The sequence below is a fragment of the Podarcis liolepis genome (genome assembly GCF_965112155.1).
Source record: "Podarcis liolepis genome assembly, chromosome: 3".
Classification (NCBI taxonomy): domain Eukaryota; kingdom Metazoa; phylum Chordata; class Lepidosauria; order Squamata; family Lacertidae; genus Podarcis; species Podarcis liolepis.
This window is the reverse complement of record NC_139557.1, coordinates 11,833,606-11,861,325: the sequence shown is the minus strand read 5'-3', so window position 1 is coordinate 11,861,325 and position 27,720 is coordinate 11,833,606. Positions and strand designations below refer to the sequence as shown.

Here is a 27,720-nt window from a genome sequence, read left to right as displayed (position 1 = left end):
AAGAATATCCTTCACCAGCAGAGGGTGCAATGCACCTGGAATTTTTTTAAGCAAGGCAAAATCTCAACTTTTTCTATTCAGGAATAAGGAATTGGTCTTTGAAGCATGCAGAAATCCTATTATTTTGTTATCTGAGCAAAGTAAGGAGTTTGGCACCCTGCAAAGATCTCTCACAGATATGGAATATAGCATCAGAGAGCCTTGTGGTTGCAACAGACTATAGCATGGCTACCCCTCTCGACACCGGCAATGACATGTTTTGTGCATTGCATCTGTTCTCCATCTCAGACACTGTGACGTAACTGTGCATTTGTTTTGTTTTCCCCTTCTCCCATAGACAGGACTGGTTAACAGCATTGTTTTCATTATTTCATGTAGCTTTTTCTGGCAGCTGTTAACATGCAGGAAATTAATTCATGGCATTTTACGTTACAATTTTTGAAGAGTAAATCAATAAACAGCTTTTTAAAAGGTTTAGATTATATAGTCTCTTTGCATGTTAAAAAAGGTGCCAACTTTTGACTAATTTGAAAAGGGAAATTATAAAGATAAAGTCGCGGATGACTCTGGGGTTGCGGCGCTCATCTCACTTTATAGTCCAAGGTAGCCGGTGTTTGTCCGCAGACAGCTTCCGGGCCATGTGGCCAGCATGACTAAGCTGCTTCTGGCGAACCAGAGCAGTGCACGGAAATGCCGTTTACCTTCCCGCCGGAGCAGTACCTATTTATCTACTTGCACTTGACATGCTTTCAAACTGCTAGGTGGGCAGGAGCAGGGACCGAGTAACAGGACCTTACCCTGTCGTGAGGATTCGAACCGCCAACCTTCTGATCGGCAAGCCCTAGGCTCTGTGTTTTAGACCACAGCGCCACCCGCTGTGGGAAAATATAGGCACCAGTTATTTCATGGAGCTTCTGATGAGCAGGAGAAGAACATAATTTTAAGTGATAGATCAAAAACAGTTTTTGCTTGTTATTTCTAATGGCACAGTAATCCAATTCCATGGAGGATATTGTTCTGGTTCACACATCCTGCTAAGTCAAACTCTTCTATCTGTAGGCTGCCTGGAATCCCTGTCAGGGGGTATTAATAAACAAACAAACAAACAGCTTACCACAAATGTGTGGGTTCCTGGAGAAGGGATGGTGGCCATTTTAAACAATGTGAGAGCCAAAGTACAGTGAGCCTTTGAAATTCGTACTCATCTGAATTTTGCTATGCAACCCTCCAACCGATCTCTGTTTACAAAAAGTGCATATGTTAGGGGGGAGTGTGCATAAAGATGAATGCGTTCGTGAAGATAGCTTGCAAAGCTGCATGACATTATGAGCAGTTGCTTGCAAAGATGTACACATTAGTCAAAATCGCTGGCAAAAATGAGTTCATTAGGAGAAATTCACACTTTTCGTGAAGATTTTTTTAAAACACACACACACACACACAAATTTCTGTGGAGTAATGTGGCGTACTAAATTTAAAATGGAAGAAATGAGAAACTGAGAGAACTGAAATTGACAAATCTTTCCATTCTTCCTCCAGAAAAACCATGAGCAATAACCAGTCCTTTTTTTATGGGGGGATGCAGGGGGACGCATACCCCTAAACATTTTGTGAATCTTTGTACTTTTGTCCATTTACTGTATTTATTTTTCCCTATTTGAATGATAAAATGGTGATTTTCTTGAGTCAAAATGAGAGTATCCCTAAACATTTTTTTTAAGAAAAAAAGCACTGGGAGTAAGTAAGGCACTGCAGCAGCAAGACCACAGTGGTCACAATCCCCTCTTTGGGAACCCAGACTCCTGTGTGTTCACCCTAAGTCATGCTTTGGCATACCCAACTAGTTCACGACCATTTTGCAAATGCAGACAATTATCTTGAACCCAGCTTAGGTTTATTTTCTATTGGGGGGGGGGGAGATACCAGCAGGAGCTGCATGTACAAACTCTTGTACAAGTCTGCTGGTGGTTTAAAATTGGGACCACCTAGCCTATGAAAAGCAGTGGACAACAACTGGGTTGGACAAACATTCTGAACTGAGTATGTTTTAAAAGCAAGGTACCCAGAAAACTATGTAGAGCTTTTGTGGATTTCCAAGACTGTGGTGCAGACAAGTGGGCAGCAGAAATAAAACAACAGGTTTTGCCCATCTCTTGGCTAGATGTTTAACCAAAGTGCTTGATGTTAAGTTTCTCAAGCTGTTTTGTCTTGAGAGATGCATTTATATAATAGAATCATAGGTTCCCAATTACTGTTGTTGTGAATTTAATGGATATATTTCAACAGTAAATCTTCTACTTACTGTTTGTGCCTCAGCAAAGTCACAGCAGACATCAATTTTTGCAGCTAAGCATCTTGGCATCACATGATGAAATGTGCATTATCCAGCACTCATTCAGTACATGTTACACAGGTTCCTTAAGAAAGACATGTCAGGGTGCAATACAACTTTAGGAAACCTTCCTACACAGGGATATTTACGTAGCCAGTCTTCATGTCTAATCGTTCTCTGCAAAGCTTGTGTATGAGATGTGATAAGAATAAAACAATGGAAACAATGGAATGGGTAGACGGTAACCTACATTATTTATTTGGCTCTTGTTTGTTTCAGTTCCAAATGGCGTGCAATCCAGTAATGCAATACAGTGGTGCCCCGCAAGACGAATGCCTCGCAAGACGGAAAACTCGCTAGACGAAAGAGTTTTCCGTTTTGGAGGTGCTTCGCAAAACGAATCTCCTATGGGCTTGCTTCGCAAGACGACAATGTCTTGCGAGTTCCTGCTGGTTTTTCCCCCCTCCCCCCCTTTTCTAAGCCGCTAAGCCGCTTATCAGCTGATCCGATCAGCAGATAAGCCACTAAAAGCCGCTAATAGCCCTGATAGCGCTAATCCGCTAATCCGTCAATGGGCTTGCTTCGCAAGACGAAAAAACCGCTAGACGAAGAGAATCACAGAACGGATTCTTTTCGTCTTGCGAGGCACCACTGTATGAAATATAAGCACTTAAATTTCATGCATTTATAAGGTTGCAATCCAAACTCCTGACTGGCCAGGTTGCAAGGGAGGTCCACCAATGCAGAAGACCTCAACACACCTGCAGAACCCCACCCCCCAGATGGAGTTTTGCAAGGCTGGCAAAGAAACCACTGGATCCTGGGCCATCCCTGCTGCCATCCCATGGTGGCAACAGACCCTGACCAGGCTTCTTTGTTACGCCAGCCTGGGAGCTGCTGTAGTGAAACTGCAATTTTAACTCCTCCCCATCCCTTCCATCCTGGCCAGTGCAAGCAACACAGCTGTGATTGAAGTAGGGACACTCTTTTAGGCCCTACGGCTGCCTCCCGGGGATTCTGGATAGCTCTGTAAGACTTTTAAGGTGCCAAGACAATCCGTTGTAAAATTTGTACACTCCATACTTATATGCCATTAAAATCATCCTTCATCTGGGAATTTGCATCCTCTTGCCAGCTGCTGTTCTCAACTATATATTCATATGCATCCTTCTAGCAGTCTACTGGTGTTTTGCTTTGGCCCTTTGGTTAGGATTAGGGCACAGCTGGACAACACATCAGGAGATCTGGGATCCTGTGTCCCAACTTTTTCCCCGAAAGGGTCAATGCAACTGCAGAGTGCCCTGCTTTGAATTGGAGTTAGGGCATTAGAGAAAGGACTTAAGTATTTTCCCTGTTCCTCAACATGCTTCTCTTCCCATTCCCCTTGGGCAAAATATGCAGGACCCCATCTCTCCCCAGTGGGGTAAAAGCACCTAAAAGGACAATTTTGAGAGAGGGGAAACTCTTAACTCCTAATCCACCTTTCCTCCACCCATTACAGCCTCCACTTGTTACTTTTCAGGGGAAATCACATGGTACACTCTGACATGTATAGTTTGACTCAGATGTATTCCCCTAGAGCTTGATTGGCAATAACTCAAGGTATCTCTGAGGCTCTTGTACCTGCTATGATCTGGTCTACTCAGAAAACGCATTACCTAAATACAGTTCAGGAACCTAGAGCTATCTATCTGAAACGTCTTTCGCCTGTCACCTCTTGATGTCCAAACAGCTGTTTCAACTATCTTATTTTTAGTGTACCTGTCGAGCAGTCTAGAGGTGTCCTCTAACTGTAATTGCCTCCCTGCTTGTGCAGATATTAGAAATTCAATAATCCAGGAGACAGTTTCCTTATATAGATGCCTGAAGGAGTATGAGGACACATTCTTCTGCATCTCTGATCGAGCAAACACTTGTGGAAATATAAATCTTGGTCTAGTGCTATTTAATATACTCATTAACAAGAGGATAGAAAGTACAGAACTCAGATTTGCAAGTAATGCCAAACTGAGAGAGGCTGAAAGTGCTTTGCAATGACAGGGCCACAAATAAATATTTATCTTGATAAACTGGGGGGGGGGGGATTGGCAGAAATAAAAAGGGTTACATTTAACGAGCATAAATACAACGTTCTGGAGATGGGTAAAAACAAATGCATAATTACTAGCTGGAATATGTCTTCCTAGCAAATAGCAGTGTGGAAATGGCTTCAGGGCAAGGGAGGGGGGGGTCCTAGCAGATAAGATGATTGATTAGCTATGTACTGCTGTGAAAATGCCATACTGGGCTCCATGGAAAGGAGCATTATGAGTAAAACAGAGGCGATAATTCTCCCCCACCCCTCTCCCTGGCATTAGGGAGGCTTTGTGTGAGTACTATGTCATTTCCAGACTTCAAAAAAGACACATGGAAGCTGGAAATAATCCAGAGCAAAGCAGCAGGATTGCTTAGAGGTCTGGAGAATATCCTTTCTAAGAAGACTGAAGGAGTAGAGCTTGTTTAATATGGGGAAGAGAGGATGGGGGGCTTCACATACACAGCTGCAGTCTGTGGTGTGCTGCCAAAGAACACATTTCTCACCTCACCTGCTGTTTCCAAGAGTGAGGCCTTAATTTCTTCCTGTACTGAGACTGGCATTGGACTTTCTCTTCCAAGCCTGTTTACCTGTAATTCCGCTGGAATCGCCTGTGGTTGCAGAGCGTGAATTTTCGTTTTTTGCTTTAACTTTGTTGTGCTCCACTTTGGCTACTGTGCAGTTGAGTAGTGGCATGCAAATAGAAAAATACATTAAAGACACACACACACACACACACACACACACGTGGTTGCTTTAAATAGGATAATAATCAGTTGTTTCTGACACCCCAGTAAAGACAAGAAGGTACAGTGGGTTCAAACCATAACCCCAAAGATTTAGCCTGAATGCTACAAACAATGGTTTAAGGTGGGTTACACCATTGAAACACAATATTTAAAGCAAATTAAAACAACTTTAGAAAGCATACTGTCCCCAACCATGGAAGCAGAGCATAGCTTCCATCATGGCTAGCCACCATCATTAGACGTAAGCAGTATATCTAGGTGCTACTTTCAGCTGTATTTCCATTGGCATCTCTAGGTGGGGTAAGGGGGCAATAATAGCATTAGGTAGGATTCCTGCTTCTGAGAGGGGAGCGTGGATGTAAGGAGGCAGTGGTTCCCACCTCATTCCATGTATGTCACAATCAGTCATGTTTCCATTCTGCTGCAGTTCAGCCTGTGCTAAAACGTATGCTGCTCATCTTGCTGTCCAATTACATTGAAACTAATGTAATTTATCACAGAATTAATAACAGAACTGATTTCAGTGCATTTCAATGGAAGGGCAGTGTCAAAAACAATGCAGAAATAACATAATTATTTCCATAATATCTGGGGCGAAAGTCAATGGTAGTGAATACTGCTCATATTCACTTGCGTGATTTCCGTTCCTGAACTCCAGGCGAACATGAAAATTGCATGCAAAATGCAGTATGCAAATTGCAGCACACAGAATGCAAATGGCAGCAATTTCCTCCCCCATTTCCATTTCTAATGGAATTCTCCAGCAAACCTAGAGGGAGTTGGACTTTTTGATTCCTATTTACAGAGCAACCCTGACCACATCTACTCTGAAGTAGATCTTAAAGAATTCAATGAGGCTTACTCCCAGGTGGGTAGGGTTAGGATTGCATCTTAAGACCCCTCCAGCCAGCACTTTCTAGTATGCTAAATGGACCCTTTTTATTCCATGTGTCATGGGAAAAGTTCCCTTCAAATGTTGTTGCAGTTTTGACTTTGTTTTGACTCTGTTTCACTTTAGTTCTCCTGTGTCTATAGGGACTTCTGAGTTTCATCTGAATAGTGCAGAATAAGTTGCTCATGATATCTGTCAGTGGGTGGTGTTTCTAAACAAGGCCCTGGAGGCCTACAACTGGTACAAGAATTTTCCAAAGTGCATAACTGAACAGGCCAAAAAACCATCCCACTTTGGGTCTTACAGTTCCATTAGAGAACTATTACTTATTCCTCTTGATTTTCAGAATAGAATAGGATACAAATCATGGTACAAAATAGCTTTGGGTTTTCTCATAAAGCAGAAGAGGCATAAGAAGCTGCTGCTTTGTAACATACCACAATTGGCAACAGAACCAAAACAACATTGAAAAAAATGATTAGCACAAAAGGAAATAGGTGTAAACCATATCATTCAAAAGCAAAAGATACAAAGGTGTGTCTATGTGGTTTTGGAATGTCATACCTTGCAGTTTAACATGGTTTATACATGATGTTTCAAATGTACACATAAATTGCAGTAGCTGTCAATGATTCATGCTTGTTCTGTATCTGTAAAGGTCATGAAAATTTCAGACGACACATACATGCACACCCCAGGTTCAGAGCAAATTAATGAGTCCTGCCCCCTGCAAAAGAAAAAGAAAAAAACATTGGCTTCAGGGGAAAAGAATGATTTCTGACATGAACCTTTCATTAAATCTCATAATTGCCAAGTATAATGTACAGCGAATAATCCAGAAGTCAGGGGAAATCTTTAAAATATATTGATCTTTTTTTAGACCTCAGGCTTGTTGGCATAATTCTCCTTCCCTGTGCTAGATCAGAATACTTTCCCCTTTTTCTCCTTTGCATAATCTCATCCTTTTAAAAAAGAAATGATTGGGCTTGTAGCTAACAGGATTATCAGTCTAAAGCTCAGAAAGTGCCTACTGTGTGGTGTACATAAGTCGTTGGAAATGGATTTTAATGCTTGTTTAATGGTGGCTAAGCATGGATGCATGTGGCTGTTAGGAAATCAATAAAATCTGGAAGGTAGTATTAGGGCTGAGATTTAGGAGATTCCGATTTGCTTCTAAACTCAGCCATTGACATTTATTCCACCATCCAAAGCAATTGATGACAGCTTCTGGGACAAGTTCTCAATTAGGCTTTAGACTTGCAGTTCTTGAACACCAGCTCCCAATGTCACATGGCAAGGTGCTTCTTAAATTGAATAGACTTCAAAAAATTAATTATAACATGTCAGTGAAGTTTTGCTGTCCACAAAGAAACAAATGAAAAATGCCACTAGGCCTGTCCAAATTTTCAGGAAGTCCTAAAGTAGTTGTTCTGATCTTGGCCTCTGGCATGGTTACGTTCAATTCCCCATATTCAAAATAGGAAAAATTAGTGCATACTTTACAGGGATATTGTAGGGAGCACTTGTGCAAGAACTTTAGAGTGCCTGGATGGATGGATTTATTTGTATGAACAGGAACAAAAATACTTTGGATCATTCTGTTCAGAAATTTTTGTGTGAATGTGTGTACTCTGGCGCCCACTTTAAAAACACGGATGGTGCTCCCTTTTAAACAAGGCATTTTTGAAAGTTGCTGCAGGTAGAACAACAAACAGTGGAACTTTGGTTTTCAAACATAATCCATTCCGAAAGACCGTTCGATTTCTGAAATGTTCAAAAACTGAGGATCAGTGGGCTGGTTGCAAAGTCAATGGAAAGTCAATGGGAGGAAATGAAAAGTGTGCCTTAGAAGCCATTGGACTTCCAAGGCGCATTTGAAAATGGAAGCAATTACTTCTGGATTTTTGGTGTTTGGGTTCCAAATTGTTCGGTTTCCGAGACTCTTGAAAACCGAGGTTCCACTGTATTGTGAAGCTAGCACAGGATTGCCTTATAACACAAAAGATTTGGTGAGATCTTCAGGGGGAAAGTGTTGCTAAAACCATACCTGCTCATTTCCCCCTCTAAATCCCCACAACCATTTTATTAAACCTTTCCTTCATCCCACTGAAATCCTTACTGGAAAAGAACCACAACAACAGTATTCAGAAATGCACTGCCTCTGCGCATGGAAGTGAAGCAGCCATTGATGGACCCATCCTTTGTACATCTAACCATTTTTAAGCCATCAAAGGCAGTGGCCAACACCACAGGTGGTTAGATAAGTTTAATACTCATTTTGTGAAGCAGTACTTCTTTTGGCCCATCATGAACAGGGGTGGTCCATCCCATTTCATCACCTGAGGCAAAATGGGAAGGTGCCAGCCTGCATGTTTACTGCCTGCTACATACTGCCTGACCCTTCGAAGCCCATGCCAAAACCTCGCTTACTGGGTCATGCGGCTGTGGCTTCCAGGTTCTGGCAAGATCTTGCAAGAGCCCCTCACCATCTCACAGGACTCCCACAAGATCTTGCCAGAACCCAGAAGCCACTGCATCCGCTTCTTGCTTTTCCAGTGGTGGGGGAAAGGGACTGTCGGAACATGCCTGGGGGGGCACACGGAGCCCCCGGAATGAGACAGACCTCTCCAGGCATCTTCCTGATGAAGCGCAGCCCAGGACATTCACAAATCAGTCCCGGTGTGCACCAGCGACACATATAAAAAGACATGTGCACGCTCACTCAGCAGGGTATAGTGGAAACAATTGTAGAACATGAGTGTGTGCATTCTAAGTATTTATTAAGCAATATATACAGGACAAAGCAATCATGGCGTCCTCTCACTTCTTCTCCAAGAGAGAGTAAAGAAGTACAAAAGTACAGTACAGTGGTGCCTCGCAAGACGAAAGGAATCCGTTCTGTGATTCTCTTCGTCTAGCGGTTTTTTCGTCTTGCGAAGCAAGCCCATTGACGGATTAGCGGATTAGCGCTATTAGCGCTATTAGTGGCTTTTGGCGGCTTATCGGTTTATCGGATCAGCTGATAAGCGGCTTAGCGGCTTAGAAAAAGGGGGGGAAGGGGAAAAAACCCGCAGGAACTCGCAAGACATTTTCGTCTTGCGAAACAAGCCCATAGGAGATTCGTTTTGCGAAGCACCTCCAAAACGGAAAACTCTTTCGTCTAGTGAGTTTTCCGTCTTGCGAGGCATTCGTCTTGCGGGGCACCACTGTACAGTGGAAGAGAGATTAGACTAACTTCCGTTCTCACACTTTCCAAGTCTAGAAAGTAAACACTAACATGTGATGCAACAATCACACATCCAGCAACGGAGGAATGAAATGCTAACAGGGACATGCTCTTGGAGGCTCCCCTTGGATTCCACTACCTGAGATGGCTGCTTCAATCTGCCTCATGGCTGGCCCTAGTCAGGAATGTACCTTCAGCCAGTTTAATCAAGGGACACTGAAGTCTCATGTTATAAGTAAGAGAAGGTGAAAAAATGCCTGTCTCATGTTTTTCCACACCGATAGTGACCTTTATAAATCTCTGGCATGCTCCCATCCACCCACACTGTTGTCATTTCTCTAAACCAAAAGGGCACAAAACCAATTGCATTGGCCTTTTCTTGTAGGAAAGGTATCACAGTGTGGAAAGTCTAATGTGTTTTTGAGGCCTGAAAATTAAGCCGATGTTTTCACACTTCCATTTCTTAACCTCATCTTTTTTATATTAACCCCCCCCCCTAAAAATCTTAAAAATATAACTGTGTTTAGTGTAACTTAGCACATTCTCTTCTTAAGTTAACTGGATCAGTGCATCTGAACATATTTATTCATTTCAGGACAAGAATCTCCCTCAGTTCCAGCTCAAATCTAGTGCTGTTGTTTTATTTCTATATTCATATAGCCTGTTTGTGCATATCCACGTGTGTTCAAATATTTTCAGAAACTAGAAAACGTAATGAGGATGAGGCAATATATTTCAGTATGGAGTGAGAGAAAGGAAACTGAAGGATTCTTTGGCTGTGTGTTTGTGTGTTTATAGCAATTGAAGAACAACTTTAATTTAGATGGCCTTATTCCAGATAGGCACAAGTACAAACATAGAATTGCATCTTTCCCATCTTGTAAATGAAAGCAGGGATTTCATAAGTTACAAGTTGTGACTGTGGTTGTTGCTTGGTTTAGATTTATTTCCTTGCCACATTCTTTTCACTTTATCTTTGTTCCAGGACCACAACACATTCTTATCTCAATGACAAACAGGTCGCAAAAGATGCATGTCACAATCCGAAGTGATACTCTGAATGGCAATTAAATTCCTCTCCTCTCTTGGTACCTATGCATGCATGAGTACCTGAGGGATTTCTGCATTTCCATTTGATGGCCTAGCCATTACATGGTGTTTATTTTAGAATGGATGCTTGGAAGCTGCTGATTTTGTCAGCTACGTAAAGATTCTACACCCAGCAAACTTAAAACAGAGCAGAGACATGTCTAAACAAAACATGCACTCATCTATGGGAGGGAGGGTGTGTTAAGGTGCATTTTTATAGATATGCAGTATGCACCTAGACAGGATCTTAAAAAGTAGAGACACCACCTTGCCAACAAAGGTCCGTATAGTAAAAGCTATGGTTTTCCCAGTAGTGATGTATGGAAGTGAAAGCTGGACCATAAAGAAGGCTGATTGCCGAAGAATTGGTGCTTTTGAATTATGGTGCTGGAGGAGACTCTTGAGAGTCCCATGGACTGCAAGAAAATCAAACCTCTCCATTCTTAAGGAAATCAGCCCTGAGTGCTCACTAGAAGGACAGATCCTGAAGCTGAGGCTCCAATACCATGGCCACCTCATGAGAAGAGAAGACTCCCTGGAAAAGACCCTGATGTTGGGAAAGATGGAGGGCACAAGGAGAAGGGGACGACAGAGGACGAGATGGTTGGACAGTGTTCTCGAAGCTACCAGCATGAGTTTGACCAAACTGCGGGAGGCAGTGGAAGACAGAAGTGCCTGGTGTGCTCTGGTCCATGGGGTCACGAAGAGTGGGACTCGGCTAAATGACTAAACAACAACAACAACAAAGTATGCACCTTAAGACAATCCCCCATGCCCAATGACTGCAATTATTAATTATTCTTTAAAAATACAGTGGTGCCTCGCAAGACGAAAAGAATCCGTTCTGTGATTCTCTTCGTCTAGCGGTTTTTTCGTCTTCCGAAGCAAGCCCATTGACGGATTAGCGCTATTAGCAGCTTTTAGCGGCTTATCGGCTGATCGGATCAGCTGATAAGCGGCTTAGCGGCTTAGAAAAAGGGGGGAGGGAGAAAAACCCGCAGGAACTCGCAAGACATTGTCGTCTTGCAAAGCAAGCCCATAGGAAATTCGTCTAGCGAAGCACCTCCAAAACGGAAAACTCTTTCGTCTAGCGAGTTTTCCGTCTTGCGAGGCATTCATCTAGGGGGCACCACTGTATGTCAGCTTTGTTTCAAGTTCTCTTAAAGTGGGTGTAGAATTTTTATGCAGCTGACATAATGTGTTTCTAGGCTGGTCCTACTCTATGGCGGATAGTCTTCTATATAGGATTCTAAACATACTGATTATTCCCAACCATAGTTTTGTTTTGTTTTTAAAAAAGTTGCTTGGGACACTAATGTTAAGGAGCCTTGTTTCTGCCATGGGGTGACATTGCCATTTAAACTTTGATATTTCATTTTCTTTTCATTTCACTTTTAATTTGTATACTGCCTTTTTATATTACTGTGGTGTATAAGGTGCTTTACAAGCTGAAGAAGCAAAAAACAAAAACAAAAAACAGACAGCAGAGCTCATACATGTAAGAACAATCGGATCCAATACAAAACAGCCACAATAACTTTAAAATAAACATCTTATATCAAATAAAACAATATTCAATAATCCGTTGGAATAAAATAGTAAGCAGTAAAATTAAATATCAGAAAATAATAATTAAACAGTTTACACTTATCAATCACAATAAACATTTGCTTCTTAAGCTTTGGCTTTTATGGGCAATCTTGCTCTAGAAATCAATACTTGGTGACCTGTCGTGGCCTAGAGGTAAACTGCTTAGGCCTTGTAGTGATTAATTAAGAAAAGGGCACAGTGGGGTTTATATAAGTTGTGTGTGCATGTGTGTGACTCACTTCAGTGTTTGGCAACTGCAGGCAGAAGATGAGCACGTACAAACAGTTTGAGTTGCAGCAGGAGGGCTTGGAAACTTTCTGCGCAGTGGGCTAGGGATCTCAAGCTGTTACAGGAAATTGCTAATTATGGTTTAAATAATCCTTCATTGTATGCTGCGGTGGTCTAGGGCCACGTGGCACTAATCATTTTGCCAGGTTCTTTTCATGTCTGAAGATGCCAGCTTGGTGCCTGCTTGAAAGTGCAGCTTGTTGTGTGTTCGATGCCTGGCTTTTGGTGTGGCCTTGTTTCCTACATAGTCAATGTTACTTGCTTAATTCTGCTAAACATGTTTTGGGCAACTAGTGAAAATGACTGTCTAAATGTTTGTTCTTGCTACTTGTGTGCTCTCCTTGCTCCGCCTAGTAACACGACCTAGTTATTTGCTTGACTGCATTAAGGAGAGCTACATATTTATTTTTTTTACCATTCTCCTTGATGTTGGGGTTGGGGAACATCAAGGGTTGGCGTGTTTGGGCATCTATATTTTTTTAAAATAAATTTTATTTTAAATGCAAAATTACAAACATTGAATCCAAAATAAAACTATACAAACAAGAAAGAAAAACAGAACACAAAAAGCACACATCTACAAATAAAACCATATCTTCATTCTAATCTACTCATTACATACATATACACATATTGACTTCCTTCCTTTGTCCTAAGACCTCAAAAAATTTACTCTTTCTAAATTGTTGTATCTAATGTAGATTACTTCTGTCTTTATACTTTTTACACCATTTTTATTTTTCTTTAACTCTGAAAGCATCATTCATTACATACCGATATGCTTACTCCAGAACAATGTTTGTTTCATATACTCTTTAGCACATCCCCATTCTTTTAATAATTTCTGGTCCGGTTGTCCACTTATGAATGCTATGAGTCTTGCCAGATTTATATATTCACAAAATTTAATTTGCCATTCTTTCATTGATGGAATTTCCCCCCCCCCCTTTCCAATTTTTTGCTATAAGCATCCTGGCAGCTGTTGTTGCATAAAGGAATATTTTCCTATGATTGTCAGGAATATCGTTTGTGATTATACCTAAAAGGAATGCCTCCGGTTTTTTACTGAAAGATACTTTAAACATCTTTTTGATTTCTTCATATATTTCATTCCAAAATTGTTTAATAGGTCGGCATTCATGTTTGGGCATCTATTAAGGGGCCCCTCCGACAAGAGACCTCTGTACCTCTTCTTATGACCTATACTTCCTCTTCAGCTTGTTGACCCACCTTGTGCACTCACCCAGGAAACAATGGTAAAGGCAGAACAGTCAATGTCACTGCCTTTATGCTTGTGGATTAATTCCTGGTAGCCAAAATGGTGGTAGCAAATGATGGAAATAAAGAGAGGAGCAAGTCATGATAAAGACAGTGAGGAGGTGATGTTGGTTGGTCAGTGGAGGGTGTCTTGCTGAAGGTCTCTACTCCACTCTAGCCAGTGTGGTGTAGTGGTTAAGAGCAGTAGATTTGTAATCTGGGGAACTGGGTTCACGTCTCCGCTTCTCCACATGCAGCTGCTGGGTGACCTTGGGCTAGTCACACTTCTCTGAAGTCTCTCAGCCCCACTCACCTCACAGAGTGTTTGTTGTGGGGGAGGAAGAGAAAGGAGAATGTTAGCTGCTTTGAGACTCCTTCGGGTAGTGATAAAGCGGGATATCAAATCCAAACTCCTCCTCCTCCTCCTCCTCCTCCTCCTCCTCCTCCTCCTCCTCCTCCTCCTCTTCTTCTACTATACCTGGACCCAACTCTGCTTGATATGCTGGCTTTTAACGTGAAGGGATTTTATCTCGGGCCCAACTTGCAGTGTACATTTAAAGCAATATAATACTACTTTTAATATAATACTACTTTTCAGTAGTATTATAGGGGACATGGGTGGCGCTGTGAGTTAAACCACAGAGCCTAGGACTTGCCGATAAGAAGGTCGGCGGTTTGAATCCCCATGACGGTGTGAGCTCTTGTTGCTCGGTCCCTGCTCCTGCCAACCTAGCAGTTCGAAAACACGTCAAAAGTGCAAGTAGATAAATAGGTACCGCTCCGGCAGGAAGGTAAACGCCATTTACGTGTGCTGCTCTGGTTCGCCAGAAGTGGCTTAGTCATGCTGGCCACATGACACAGAAGCTGTACACCGGCTCCCTCCGCCAATAAAGCGAGATGAGTGCCGCAACCCCAGAGTCGGCCACAACTGGACCTAACGGTCAGGGGTCCCTTTACCTTTACCTAATACTACTTTAAAACAGGCATAAATCTATTGTTTGACTGGCTTAATGAACAAACCTGTTAACATGACAAAAGGTGTTGATGGGCCATTAGGGAGAGGAATTATTTAGCCTGGAGAGTGAGATGTCACCAAGGTAATAGGGTTTGTGTTTAAGGGGACAGGAAAAGGGAGTTTTCAAGGGAAGGAGAAGGGACAAGAAGAGCTGAGATCCATCTTGGGAGGGGGCTGGCTGCAGGCTGCTTCTGCTTCTGCCTCTTGAAATGTTGATGCCGTAAGATCTGAATTCCCTCCGTTAAGGCTGAAGGTGTAAATAGGTGAATAAACCATATTTCTTAAAGCACAACAGTCTCCGCTGTGTCTTCCTTTCTCCAAAGGGACAGGGACCCTGTGTGGGTGCCTGGGACCCCATGGGCTCTTGCTACTGTTCGGCAGAGAGAGGGGCAGGCACTTGACTTTTGTAACAGTATCCTGGGAACTAGTTTGTTAAAGGTGCTGAGAGCTTGTTGTTGTTTAGTCGTTTAGTCGTGTCTGACTCTTCGTGACCCCATGGACCAGAGCACGCCAGGCACTCCTGTCTTCCACTGCCTCCCGCAGTTTGGTCAGACTCATGTTTGTAGCTTCGAGAACACTGTCCAACCATCTCGTCCTCTGTCGTCCCCTTCTCCTTGTGCCCTCAATCTTTCCCAACATCAGGGTCTTTTCCAGGGAGTCATCTCTTGTCATGAGGTGGCCAAAGTATTGGAGCCTCAGCTTTAGGATCTGTCCTTCCTTTCCTTAAGAATGGATACGTTTGATCTTCTTGCAGTCCATGGGACTCTCAAGAGTCTCCTCCAGCACCATAATTCAAAAGCATCAATTCTTCAGCAATCGGCCTTCTTTATGGTCCAGCTCTCACTTCCGTACATCACTACTGGGAAAACAATGGCTTTAACTATACGGACCTTTGTTGGCACAGCTGAGAGCTGTGCTGGGGCAACTCACCCTGGTGGAAAGGGTATGAATAATAATAATAATAATAATAATAATAATAATAATAATGCTTTCCCCCCTCACAGAGCAACAATTCCCAGAGTTACCTGGAAAAAGGGATTGACTGCTAAGCCGCTCTGAGAATTGCATCTGTGAGGGGAATGTTCTCCTTTGTTGTGCTGATTACTAATTTGCCTACCATATTTCATGATGATATACCGGTATTTCTTTCCCATAATGGAAAGTCCTATGTAAAAGAATAATGGAGCATCTTATGTCACAGCGCAGAATGTTGCCAATGCATATCCTGTCACTTGGAGGCTGCTGTCGAAAAAGCGATGAGCTGCCTGGCTAATGCGTCTTGGGCAAAAACTGAAAATCGTTGTGAATTCCTTAGTGACTGATAACATAGCTCGTAAGAGAGCAAGTCCACTAAGCAGTTGGTATATGACTGACTGCTTTCCACAAACTATCTCTTTGCGATTTGTGGCGTAGGCTCTAATCCATTACAGTAAAACAGCAATTGCTTTCATTTTGTATCTCCTAAAGATTAATAGCTGAAGCCTTGCCAGTGAGTCATATGGTTACCTGTATCCTGGGTAACCCCTCTCTGTTTAGCTAGTCTAAGTCTGATTGAAAGGGGATTATGAAAGGAAATAAATTTATATAGGCTCTCTGCAAGGATGTGGGTGTGGGTGCTTTCTATTTATATTGCACACACAAAGAGAGGGTTATGCACAAACGTAAACACAAGCCATGGATTTGGGAGGGAGCAAATGCTGTTTGGACTCATTCCACATCGAAGGCAGGGCCATCCAGTTCCCGGGAGACCAGTTTAAAGGAATCCAAAGCAGAGGGGATCACAAGATGAGAGTTGGGTATGATGCATTTGGCAGTAAAAAAAAAAAAAGAATATAGGCCAAGGTAAGAAAGCTGTACATGGCCAGGAAGGTAGGCTAGCATGCTGTATCTCTCCTTTCACTCGTTTATTCTGAAATGCACAGCCACATTGCAACAGTACTTCAGAGCAGCAATGCAAAACAACAGCATAACCATACACAAAGAAATGCCGTGATATGTAAACATCATAGTTCTAAAAACTAATGTCAGAGCAGCATAGCAGTGAATGGAATAGCAGCAATTAGAACATTGGCTTGGGTTTCCAAATACCTGCCTATTTTTTAAAAAACACATTTTGGAGGAGGAGGAAAATAGATTGGTGAACAACTCTGATTAGGGAATAGCATCAGGAAGGATATGAAGAAAACCCTGCCCCTTATTTCTGTCAAGCTAATTTCATTAGGTCCAGTCGTGACCGACTCTGGGGTTGCGGCGCTCATCTCGCTTTATTGGCCGAGGGAGCCGGCGTACAGCTTCTGGGTCATGTGGCCAACATGACTAAGTCGCTTCTGGCGAACCAGAGCAGCGCACGGAAACACTGTTTACCTTCCCGCCGGAGTGGTACCTATTTATCTACTTGTACTTTGACATGCTTTCGAACTGCTAGGTTGGCAGGAGCAGGGACCGAGCAACGGGCGCTCACCCCATCGTGGGGATTCAAACCGCTGACCTTCTGATCGGCAAGTCCTAGGCTCTGTGGTGTAACCCACAGCGCCACCCGCATCCCTTTTTTTTCATAAGGTACCTTGGCCATATCTATGTAGGGCTGGTGGGCTTATTATCTATCCTACTGGGGCTGCAGACAGGATAGGTATTTGGAAAACTCCACTGGCTCAAAGAGCCTTCCATCAGCGCAAAGAACACCAGTGGATGAAACCCTTTAAGTTGTGGACGTATCTTTTGCAGAAAGTCGCGTTGCATTGTGGGTTTTGTAGTGAAGCTTTCTGTTTCCAGTTCCAGTGGGAGGTTTAACCAGTAGTAAACCAGGAGCAGTGAATGTGACTTGGAAAGCTTTTCATTGTTTCTAAACAAGGCAATTAAAAACCTTTCATTTGGCATTAAGAGTTGGCATGTCCCAGTGTGTGTCAACTTACAGCATTTGACGGTTGCTCTCTTAGATTTTGAAAGAGAGTAAATGTCTGGTACTTAGAAGAAGGGAATGCTCTGTTCCTTCCCCATTACTCTGAGCTCCGAAATGGCTCTTGTTATAAGGGATATGCAATATTGGAAAATTCTTATCTAAGGGCTCATTCACACTGGAGTTGTATTTGGATTTGAAACTACCTCTGTCACACTCTCATTTTTGTGGTGGTGTCCACACAACATCTAGTGGCAGCCCTCACTTTACCCACACATAATTAATATTCTTCCCTATCTACGGATAATCAGATACGAGAAGAAAATTCAGTATAAAATCACATGCTATCTGACTATGGACATACTGAAGCACATTGAGCGGGCAGGTTGGGTTTGTGTGTTTTGATTTTGACATGTAGTGACATCTTGTTTCGAAAAAAACAAAGGAAAGAATGCAGCCCGTCTTTTTCCACCAGTTGCTGCTAAAGGCACATATGCAATACTTTCTACTTTTTAAAACAGTTCTTTTTCACAGAACGGCTCTTGCACAAAACTACTGCATTAAAAATTGCAGGTACAACAGGCAGGAAAAGAAAATGCATGGAAAGGAAGCAGCAGCTTCATGCAAGTGACTCCAAATACTTTCCTGGCTTAGAGTGGTCCACACTTTATTATCATTTTTGACCACTCTTTTGTGCAAATCCAGAATGTCAAAAAACTTGTATTTATTTTAAAAAATAACATGTTTTGGGGTTGATTTTAAGGTGCCCATGTACAGGTAAACAAATACACCTGCACATCTGTGCAATGGACTTCAGGTTTCCTAGTTTGGAAATATTTTTTTCAAATGATATTTCCATTGCATTCCTGCATTGGATGGGATGACCCTTGGGATCTCTACAGTTCTATGATTCTATACTATTTTGTGCAAATCTGTAACTTGTGTTAGAAAAAAGGGATATATCACAAAGGTAAACAAAATATTCACTTACAGTGATACCTCTGGTTATGAACTTAATTCGTTCCGGAGGTCCGTTCTTAACCTGAAACCATTCTTAACCTGAGGTACCACTTTAGCTAATGGAGCCTCCTGCTGCCGCCACACCTTCGCCACACGATTTCTGTTCTCATCCTGAGGTAAAGTTCTTAACCCAAGGTACTACTTCCGGGTTAGCGGAGTCTGTAACCCAAAGTGTTTGTAACCCAAGGTGTTTGTAACCTGAGGTACCACTGTACATGCGCACAACAGCCCTCATGTTTCCAGAAATTATGGTGCGTACTAATTGAGGGGAAGGGCCTACATCCCACAGCTCAAATACATCCCATCAAGCACTTGGCACTTGGTTGAATGGGAAACTTTGAGATAGATTTATGAAGCATTAAACTGGAAGTGCTCACAAGTCGTGTCCTTCCTAAAAGAGGGCACGTGTTGCGGTGAGACCTGGAGACTGACCTCCTGGTTGTAGGTGGGTCTATTGGATAGCCACAACACCCAATTGGTAGGTCCCTCGTTGCTGGGTGTAATCTGGCCAATGGGTGCAGAGTAAATGGATCCAGAGACCTATATAAACCCATGCACGTGTCCCAGAGCTTCCTCTTTCGGCTCATGCATCGGAACACCCACCCACCTCTCTCTAATTTTAGGGCATTTTGCGATTGACCTTGCTATGCCGTCATGTGTCATCTGTCGTTGGGACAGGGGCATGGCAGGAATTTTCCCACTTGGTTGATTGGCTGTTGCCATTTGGTTTTCGCCTGCCGCGTAGCAAACCCTCACAACTTGTAAGGTTGCAGATAGGCACTGGTTCATGTGATAGGGATGGGAGAACGGTCTTGCCATCCCTATGTGAAGGGTACTCCGTTAAAGGAATCCAGGGACTCAACATGGTTTGGTCAACCCCCGAAAGGGGGTTGTGCCAGTGCCTGAGTCCAGGGAAGCATCTGGGGAGTGAACATAGTCTGTTCCCAGGCTTTTCACTTGCCTCAGGTGTTCACCCTTAGCTGACCTATGTTGGAGCCCTGGGTCAGCGCTACCTGCAAGGGTGCAGGGAGCTAGTCGAACCAGAGGCTACGCAACCACTCACTTTTCTGTAATCAATAAAGTTGTGGCCTAAATTCTGCCAAAAACCAAAACTAAAATTTGAGTCAAATGTGTCTTTATTTAAGGGGGAGGTCTCTGGGTCTGAACATGCAAATACACACAGGGAAACAGGAATCCAGGTGCACATGAAAGCCCTAGTGTGGAAGAAAAGGCCTAAATGGTGAGCTATTAAGCATGATGCTCAATTCCTTCCCTATGAGCAACAGCTATCTCCTCCAACCAGACTAAAGTCCCCTATTGGCTCTGCTGACTCTAGCATTCAGTGTATGAAGGGTTGCTTCAACCAGCTAGCAGTTGAATCCCTTAATACTAACAGTGACACTGAGAAAAATGCAAATTGAAGCTGTTTACACCCTATTCTTTATAAACACATTCAAAGCACATTCTTTCCCTCCAAAGAATTCCAGTTGATGGGAATTCCAACTCTGTGAGGGGTAGACTGCAGGGCCCGGAATTCTTTGAGGGAATAAATGTTTGCTTCAAACATTCTTTAAAGGTATTGTGTGTATGAAGCCCCAGTAGCACAAAACCCCTCTGGCGAAAAGGAACTATTGCTCAAAATTACATATACAGCAGTTAATTACCTCCTAAATTCACATTATCACAGCCTCTTTAATAGCCCCTGGCAAGATGTTTTTAAAAAGACAGTTTTTTGTAATGAAGAGGATACATAAAACTTACGGCACATGGCCATGATTGTTGCTGTTTTTATATAAATATAAAATACATTGAGATGTTATACATCAGTGATCATCTCCAAACTAACATCTCACTATAAAATTGATGTGCATTTGGCATTTCATGGTTTATTTCATTTGTCTTTATTTTTGTTTTGTTTCGCTAAAAACTTAAAAACCTTCAGCAAAATGAAATGCTTCAATAAAGTGTTTCTGTTACTGAATGGAATGAAATCTGCAGTGATGGCAACTGCCTTTGTCTTGGTTTGATAGGTCTGTTTGCCCTTCTTGGGCACGTGGTTTTGCAGGCAGGCCCCAGGCCTCCTCTGGAAACCGGCCTATTGCAGAGGGCATTCCCTGGGCATGGGACCATCTGACCAATAGCAGCGCATGATTCCCGTGCCCAGGGCAAGGTTAAATAACTGGCCTGTTGAGCATTTTGGCCTCTTTTATGCTGCGCCGGTTGTTCCACCCACCCTCCATCAGATTAGGGTTATTTGCGGATGGTGGTGTTGTTTAGTCATTTAGTCGTGTCCAACTCTTCGTGACCCCATGGACCAGAGCATGCCAGGCACCCCCATCTTCCACTGCCTCCTGCAGTTTGGTCAAACTCATGCTGGTAGCTTCAAGAACACTGTCCAACCATCTTGTTTTCTGTCGTCCCCTTCTCCTTGTGCCCTCAATCTTTCCCAACATCAGGGTCTTTTTCAGAGAGTCTTCTCTTCTCATAAGGTGGCCAAAGTCTTGGAGCCTCAGCTTCAGGATCTGTCCTTCCAGTGAGCACTCAGGGCTGATTTCCTTCAGAACGGATAGGTTTGATCTTCTTGCAGTCCATGGGACTCTTGAGAGTCTCCTCCAGCACCATAATTCAAAAGCATCAATTCTTTGGCGATCAGCCTTCTTTATGGTCCAGCTCTCACTTCCGGATGGTACAACCTTGCTATGGACATTGTTGGTCACCGGATTGATGGGTCGGGCAGGAATTCTTCCCATCTGGCAAATTAGCATTGCCATTTGGGTTTTCGCATACCTCATAGCAATCATCACAACTTTGTAAGGTGGATAGGCATCAGGTAAGCCTAGTCTTGGTCGGTTGCAGCCCCTGCCCGCCCCACCATGGGTAAGGGTATCCTGTTAAAAGGATCCGGGAGGAGTAGCTCCTGTCTGATGCCCAGATGGGAGCTAGGGCCATACCACTCCTCCAGCGGGGACCGCCTAGGGGATGCCCCAATATGATGTAGGTCATAGTCCCCCCCACTGGTTTCACCTTTAGAAAGACTCCAAGTGGACAGGTGGGAGTGACATATACAGTTGCTTACCTCAATGCCTATGGCCAAACCTTCACATCTGTAACCAATAAAGTTGTGGCCTTATTTGATCCCAAACTAATATACCATGTATTGCCTAGTTATTTGCCCCATAGGGTACAGAGTGGTCACTGGGCCTCACCACACAACATATTGCCTGCAAAAGATACATTGCTTTTTTCCTACTGTATTAACTCTGCTGTCCTCATCCTGTTCTGATACATCTCTTGGGACGATTTCAAATGGTTTTCTGACTCTGGAGACTTACTGATTATTCTCTTGACAGTGCAAGGTTTCATGTAGCTTTCACACAAGGGGGAAAAAACAATTTCCCCCGTTAATAAGCTTTTTGAGAAGGGGCATTGTGTCTCCTCCATGGGGACATCATGTGTACTGACTCTACCTTGGTATATGTGTGCTTGCTTAGGGGAACGAGCTGAGCACTTGCAAGCCAGAAATATTTATTGCCAAACCACATGTAACCTTAGCTGCATAGTTCTTCCTGTTTCTTCCCTCCCACACACACACAACTTCCTGTTTCTTCCCTCCCCCCCCCCCACAACTTTACAAGGGTAAGGGCCCCTAGTTTGCTTCACGCACCTAGTATATTTGCTAGGTTTTTAACTCTCCACCCCTGATGTGGCACCATCCTGTATCCCATTGAAAAGGACCCCTTTTTTGCGATGCAAATTGCAGGCAAGACAGGAATCTGGATTGGGACCGCTGTAGAGGGGTGTGTAGCTTAAGGCCGCTTTACCAGCAACCCCATGTTAGGGTCCTGATCTGAATCAGGGCCCCACACTGGCCATGTGTGAAATTTAAAAACCTCTGAGCTCAAGAGAAAATTATGCAGCTAAAGTTGTGTGAAGCCTGGCTGTCAGAATGCCAAGCAATATGAGCACCTGTAAGGATGGTGGCCAGATGGCAGACAGGACTGGGCTCCTGCACTTTTAGTAGTGCATTTCAGCAAGGCATCGTTTGCTATACCTGCTGCAAGTGATACTTGCTGAAATTCTTTCTTCTACACATGCATTAATGGGGTTGGGAACCTGTAATTGTCTGCAACTAGCCACCATACTCGCAAGCCAGACAAAACTTTAAGTGGAGCTCCATACAGAAGTCAGCCATTTCTTCCACATCCTCAAAACTGTATATTATCATTTGCTTTTAAGGAAAGAAGTACCTTAATTATTATTATTTTAAAAAAGAAAAGAAAAAAACAACAACTGTGAAATGTCTCTGTGCCTTTAAATTACACTGGGGTACTTGCTATCAGTAGACCATTTTAGTACCTGTTTGCCAGCTCTCCTCTTCCTCCTCCTCCTCCTGCTTTCGTTTATAATTTTTATTAAATTTTCTGTATTCCTTTTCACATCCTCCAAATATCAGTGACTTCCCATCTTCTCTTTCCATGGTTCATTTTACATATCATAAATCCCTGCATATTTTACAGAAACTATACCATTCAGTAGTCCATTATTACATCCATCATAACTTAATTACACTGTTGAATTTACCTTAATGTTGCCGGCGTTTTCAGCTGTTCACAGTTATTTCCCATATAGTCAATAAACATTTTCCAATCTTCTCTAAACGTATATTCTTCTTGTTCTCTCATTCTATATGTTAAGTCTGCAAGCTGCGCATATTCTGTCAACTTAAGTTGCCATTCTTCATTGTTTGGGACCACGCTCGCTTTCCAATTTTGGCTTAGCGAAACACGGTCCGCAATAGTGGCATACATAAGTAACCTTTTTTGACACCTGGGAATTACAGCCTGAATTATCCCCAACAGAAAGGACTGGGGGGGGGGGGGCATGTTGGAAAGTACTTTTAAACATTTTTTTCAATTCATTATGTATCATTTCCCAGTACTCTTTTACCCTTTTACAACTCCACCACATTTGAAAGAACGTTCCCTCAACCTCTTTGCATCTCCAGCACTTATCTGATTCAGTCTTATACATCTTAGCAAGCCTAAGTAAAGGTAAAGGGTAAAGGGACCCCTGACCATTAGGTCCAGTCATGACCGACTCTGGGGTTGTGGCGCTCATCTTGCTTTATTGGCCGAGGCAGCCAGCGTACAGCTTCCGGGTCATGTGACCAGCATAACTAAGCCGCTTCTGGTGAACCAGAGCAGCGCACGGAAATGCCGTTTACCTTCCCACCAGAGCGGTACCTATTTATCTACTTGCACTTTGACATGCTTTAGAACTGCTGGGTTGGCAGGAGCAGGGACCGAGCAACGGGAGCTCACCCCGTCACGGGGATTTGAACCTCCGACCTTCTGATAAGCAAGACCTAGGCTCTGTGGTTTAACCCACAGCGCCACCCACACCCCACCTTAGCAAGCCTACTCTGAGTTAAATACCAGGTGTTTGCCAGCTCTCTTCTTTGCTTGCTGCTTCTCTGCCCACGTGTTGCTGCTCAATTCAGTGTGGCCATTTTGCGCACCCATGGCTACTGTCCACCTCAGTCAGAGAGAAAGCCTGTTCCTACAGCATCCTGTATGTGCTCACTGCTCTTAAGAAGGAGGCTGTACTCACCAGACTCTTCCCTCTGCCTGCTTCCATGAAAGAAAAAGAGTTGTGTGACCACCAGTTTTCTGACCAATGTGCTCCCAAACTGCCCACTTGAAAGAGAGACTCTGGCCATTGTGACCTCATGCTGATGCTTTGTATCTGAAGAAAAGTGACTAGCCATTGTGACCTCATGCTGATGCTACTTCATTGAAGGAGGGTGAAATTGCCCAGTATACCCTTTCATAGGTGCTGTCTCCTTAAAGCTGGGGAGAGACTGCCATTCCCACACTGCCAACAAATACAAGTGTTCTTGTATCCCAGACCAGACAGGGTGTTTTAAAACTCTGTTTCTTGCTCATCCATTGTCTCAAATTTAAGTTGTCCCATTCTCAGGCAGTGTCAAGGTGTCAGTTATTGCTCTTTTGGTCCAAAAGATGCAGCAGAAAAGAAGAGGACATATCTCAAGGGTACTTGAAATATATAACCTACTTTGTGTCTTTTTTAATGTTTTTATTAAAAGAATTTCCACAAGTAACAAAAGTTTTTTAAAGTCATATTGAGTGAGGAGAATGGTCCTATTTTCTTGTTCTTTCCCCCAAGTCGTCCATGTCTAACTTCTGTCCGTCAAGAGATCTAGGCACATATGGAGAATAATGCATTCCTTTGCCCTCTTGGTTAATGCATGCTGATAAATCTACCACACATTAACTTGCCTGACCCCTTTTTTGAACCAATTAATTATACTGTCCTTCACAAAACCCAGGAGGAGCAAGTTCCACAGTTCCACCTCTCTTCACATGGCCTCTAGGCTTTGAACATGTTTTTTGTTTCCTTTCCACCTTCTTCTTAATTTGTACGTCCTGTCATTTGTAACATCTGTCTCTGTATGAAAATATATATATATTATCAGAATTTTCCCTCTTCAGGTGAAAGAAATTATGAAAAGGCTAATTACTAGAGTGGCGTAGAGCCTTCAGGAGGTAGGTTAGCACATTGATTTTACTGCAGCTTTAGGCAAAAGAGAGTGAGCTTAATTTTGTTTTTCATGCTTATTACTTAGAGTAGAATGTGCTAATAGCTTCCAGTGATTTCTTAACTTGGATATATGTGTGTATGTATAGCTGTTGAGGCCAAACTAGATGATGTGGAGGCCTTCTGACTGTTTTTATTTTCACTTTAATGTAGCCAGGAGAGACTCCAAATTTGATCACAGTTGAAAGGCTGAAGAGGATGCTAAATCCTTTCCACACAGGCTGTTTTCCCACTCATAATTTCTGCATATTGGGCAATTAGGACTCTCTTCTCAACTTAAGATGTATCACAACTAGCCAGTGATTCAGACTGCCTTGAAAACAGTGAGTCAGGCCTCAAAAGAATCTACCCTGAGCTGCCATTCTGGGATGAGTCGAGGACAGGGGTGTAGTCTAAGATGGGCAAGCTCAAATTCCAAGATCTGGGGGTCCAGAGGCAGGTGAATACATGGAGAAAGTTTCTGAGTGGGCAAACAGAGGAACCAGAGGCAAGGACATTGTCAAAGTCAGCCAGGGGTCAATATCTGAGTCAGCAGTATAATTTGCAGGAGGCATGAAAATAGTCAACCCATTGGCATTCTGACCTGCCTCTGCAGGCCATATGGCCAAGTTAAGAGGTTCCTGTGGTCTTCAAGCATCTTCGAGGCATGAGTGAGACCATTTTCAAAGTTTAAAATGGGGGAAAGGCTTTTCCAAACCCTCCTGAAACACATCATGGAAATTTCTGGAACATCCACCTTTTCATGGGGGTGAATTGTCCCTCAGAATGAGGTGTTTCTATCCAACATTATTCTGTTTCCAGTATTCACTCATGAATACATTCAGTTTTGTTTAAACCTGCATTTAAATTTGCATTTAAGTTGTATTTGAAATTTATTTTCTTTTGAAATGTGTTTGCCTCAAATTTATTTCCTTTCAAAATAGCACACTTGTTAACATATTTTATGCACTTTTGAACCATCAAAATGATTAGGGACTGCAAAAGCTGGTGCATAATGAGGTGCCAATATACAGATTAGTGCAAACGAGGTCAGTTTATACTGGAATTATAAAAGATCAGATTCTTAAAGTATGCCTACATGGAGCCACCATTTTAAAGAAAGGTCTCCACAGTGCTCTGCCCAATGGCACCTTATCATTGGCAAGTGCTTTTTGGCAAACGAAGGGTTGTATGTGAGCACTGCTCCTGGAGTAAATTTCACACTTTCTGAATTGTCACCTCCAGTTCAGACTCCCCACCCCCAATCTACCCACATTTTTATGTTGGCGCTTCCATCATACAGTCATCTTTCTGAAAACAGATTTGCTGAAGTGATGTGAGCTTTTTTTGACAACGATAATTAGATGCTAAGTTGAATGGGGGAGGAAATTAGTGGCTTTAGCACATGCATACAAAACATTTTGATTTGTTTGTCATTCTCTTCCTTAATTAGTTACTCTTCAATCATGCTTTCCTCTTTGCTGCTGACATTTTGTCTGAAGTTTTATCAAGAATGGCATATCTCCTCCCTCCCTCCCTCCCACCACCCCCTGTTTGATAAAATAAACACACTATCTGAGAGCACTGAAAAATACCGAAAAGCAAAATCCATCCAGCGTGAAGCAAAAGGAAGGATTTCTTTTTCACATGTTGCAAAATTGGCACAAAACCAACTGCAGGCAAGAGCTGTTTGAACTGACTTTTATAGTTTGGGGAAACTATTTCGCCCTTCCAAACATATCTGTCCAGTTTGCACCATGGCAGGGAAAGGAGTTTTGCTTGGGTTAATATGAAATGCTTCCTGCCACTCAAATGAACAACACCACCCTAAGTAATTGTATGATCGTATAACTGAATGCAACCCCACCACCTGCACATGGTGGCGCAGCAAGGGTGTGGTGGTGCACACTGCTCTACCATTTTTTTAGCATCAGACATGAAACAAAGAAGTGTTGGTTTGTCAAGATCCTTATGGATCCTTACAAACATGCCTGTCTGGTGTTTGGCTTGGACATAGGAAGCTGCCCTATATCAACAAAACCATCCAACTCTCTGGTCTGGTTGACAGCAACTCTGTAGGGGCTCAGAAAGAGGTCCTATGAGAATTGAATTTAGGACCCTTGGCAGGCAAAGGATGTGCAACACTGCCCTTCCCTATAGGTTAGGGTTGGCTTGCCTCATCATGGACAACCTCTTGGGACTTTGCAATACCTGGATGCCACATCTGAGTTCCTTGGAGTGACTATGCTTTGCTTCTTTAGAAATAGCATTGTTATTGACAGCCGATTCAGAACATGCATACCGACAGATGTCTATTTGTCTTTCTGTCATCTTACAAATATGCAGCAACCTTAAGCTTTCAGACTTCTTTAGAATGTTAAAAGCACCAACAGGTCTAATCTAGGAACTTCACAATTAACATCTTTTACAGAAAGGTTGACTTGCGATTCCTTTTGAAAGGACGTTCCTCGAGGAATGAGGGAGAATCACTTTGCCATGTGTTTTTATGCCCTTGAATAATAATTTTTTAAAAGAAAAGAAAGACAAGAGAAAACTGTTGGAATTATCATATTTGTACTGCTGGAACACTTCCATTCAGAATGCAAAAAATGTCCACTACCTCTAAGCTAACTAAGAAAACAAGTTGCATTTTTATTCAAAAGCGTTGACGCTTTTACCAAGCATGAGGCAGCAG

The 27,720-nt window shown here is 42.8% G+C and overlaps 1 protein-coding gene and 1 long non-coding RNA gene across 5 annotated transcripts in view; one reads left to right on the top strand and one right to left on the bottom strand.

The window, feature by feature from the left end:
• The window catches only part of PLCB1 (phospholipase C beta 1), a 479,313-nt gene that overhangs the window by 420,555 nt on the left and 31,038 nt on the right, over positions 1-27,720 (top strand). The gene's annotated exons all lie outside the window — the stretch shown is intronic.
• On the bottom strand, positions 616-24,461 carry LOC310703554. Of its 2 annotated transcripts, XR_014524249.1 has the most exons (6): positions 24,039-24,461; positions 6,612-6,774; positions 5,536-5,636; positions 4,913-5,080; positions 2,303-2,417; positions 616-1,073 (listed from the first exon to the last, which is right to left on the bottom strand). It is a non-coding gene; the product is annotated as an uncharacterized lncRNA (long non-coding RNA). The 2 variants fall into 2 exon arrangements; XR_014524250.1 differs by lacking the exon at positions 24,039-24,461 and having other exon boundaries at positions 6,612-7,924.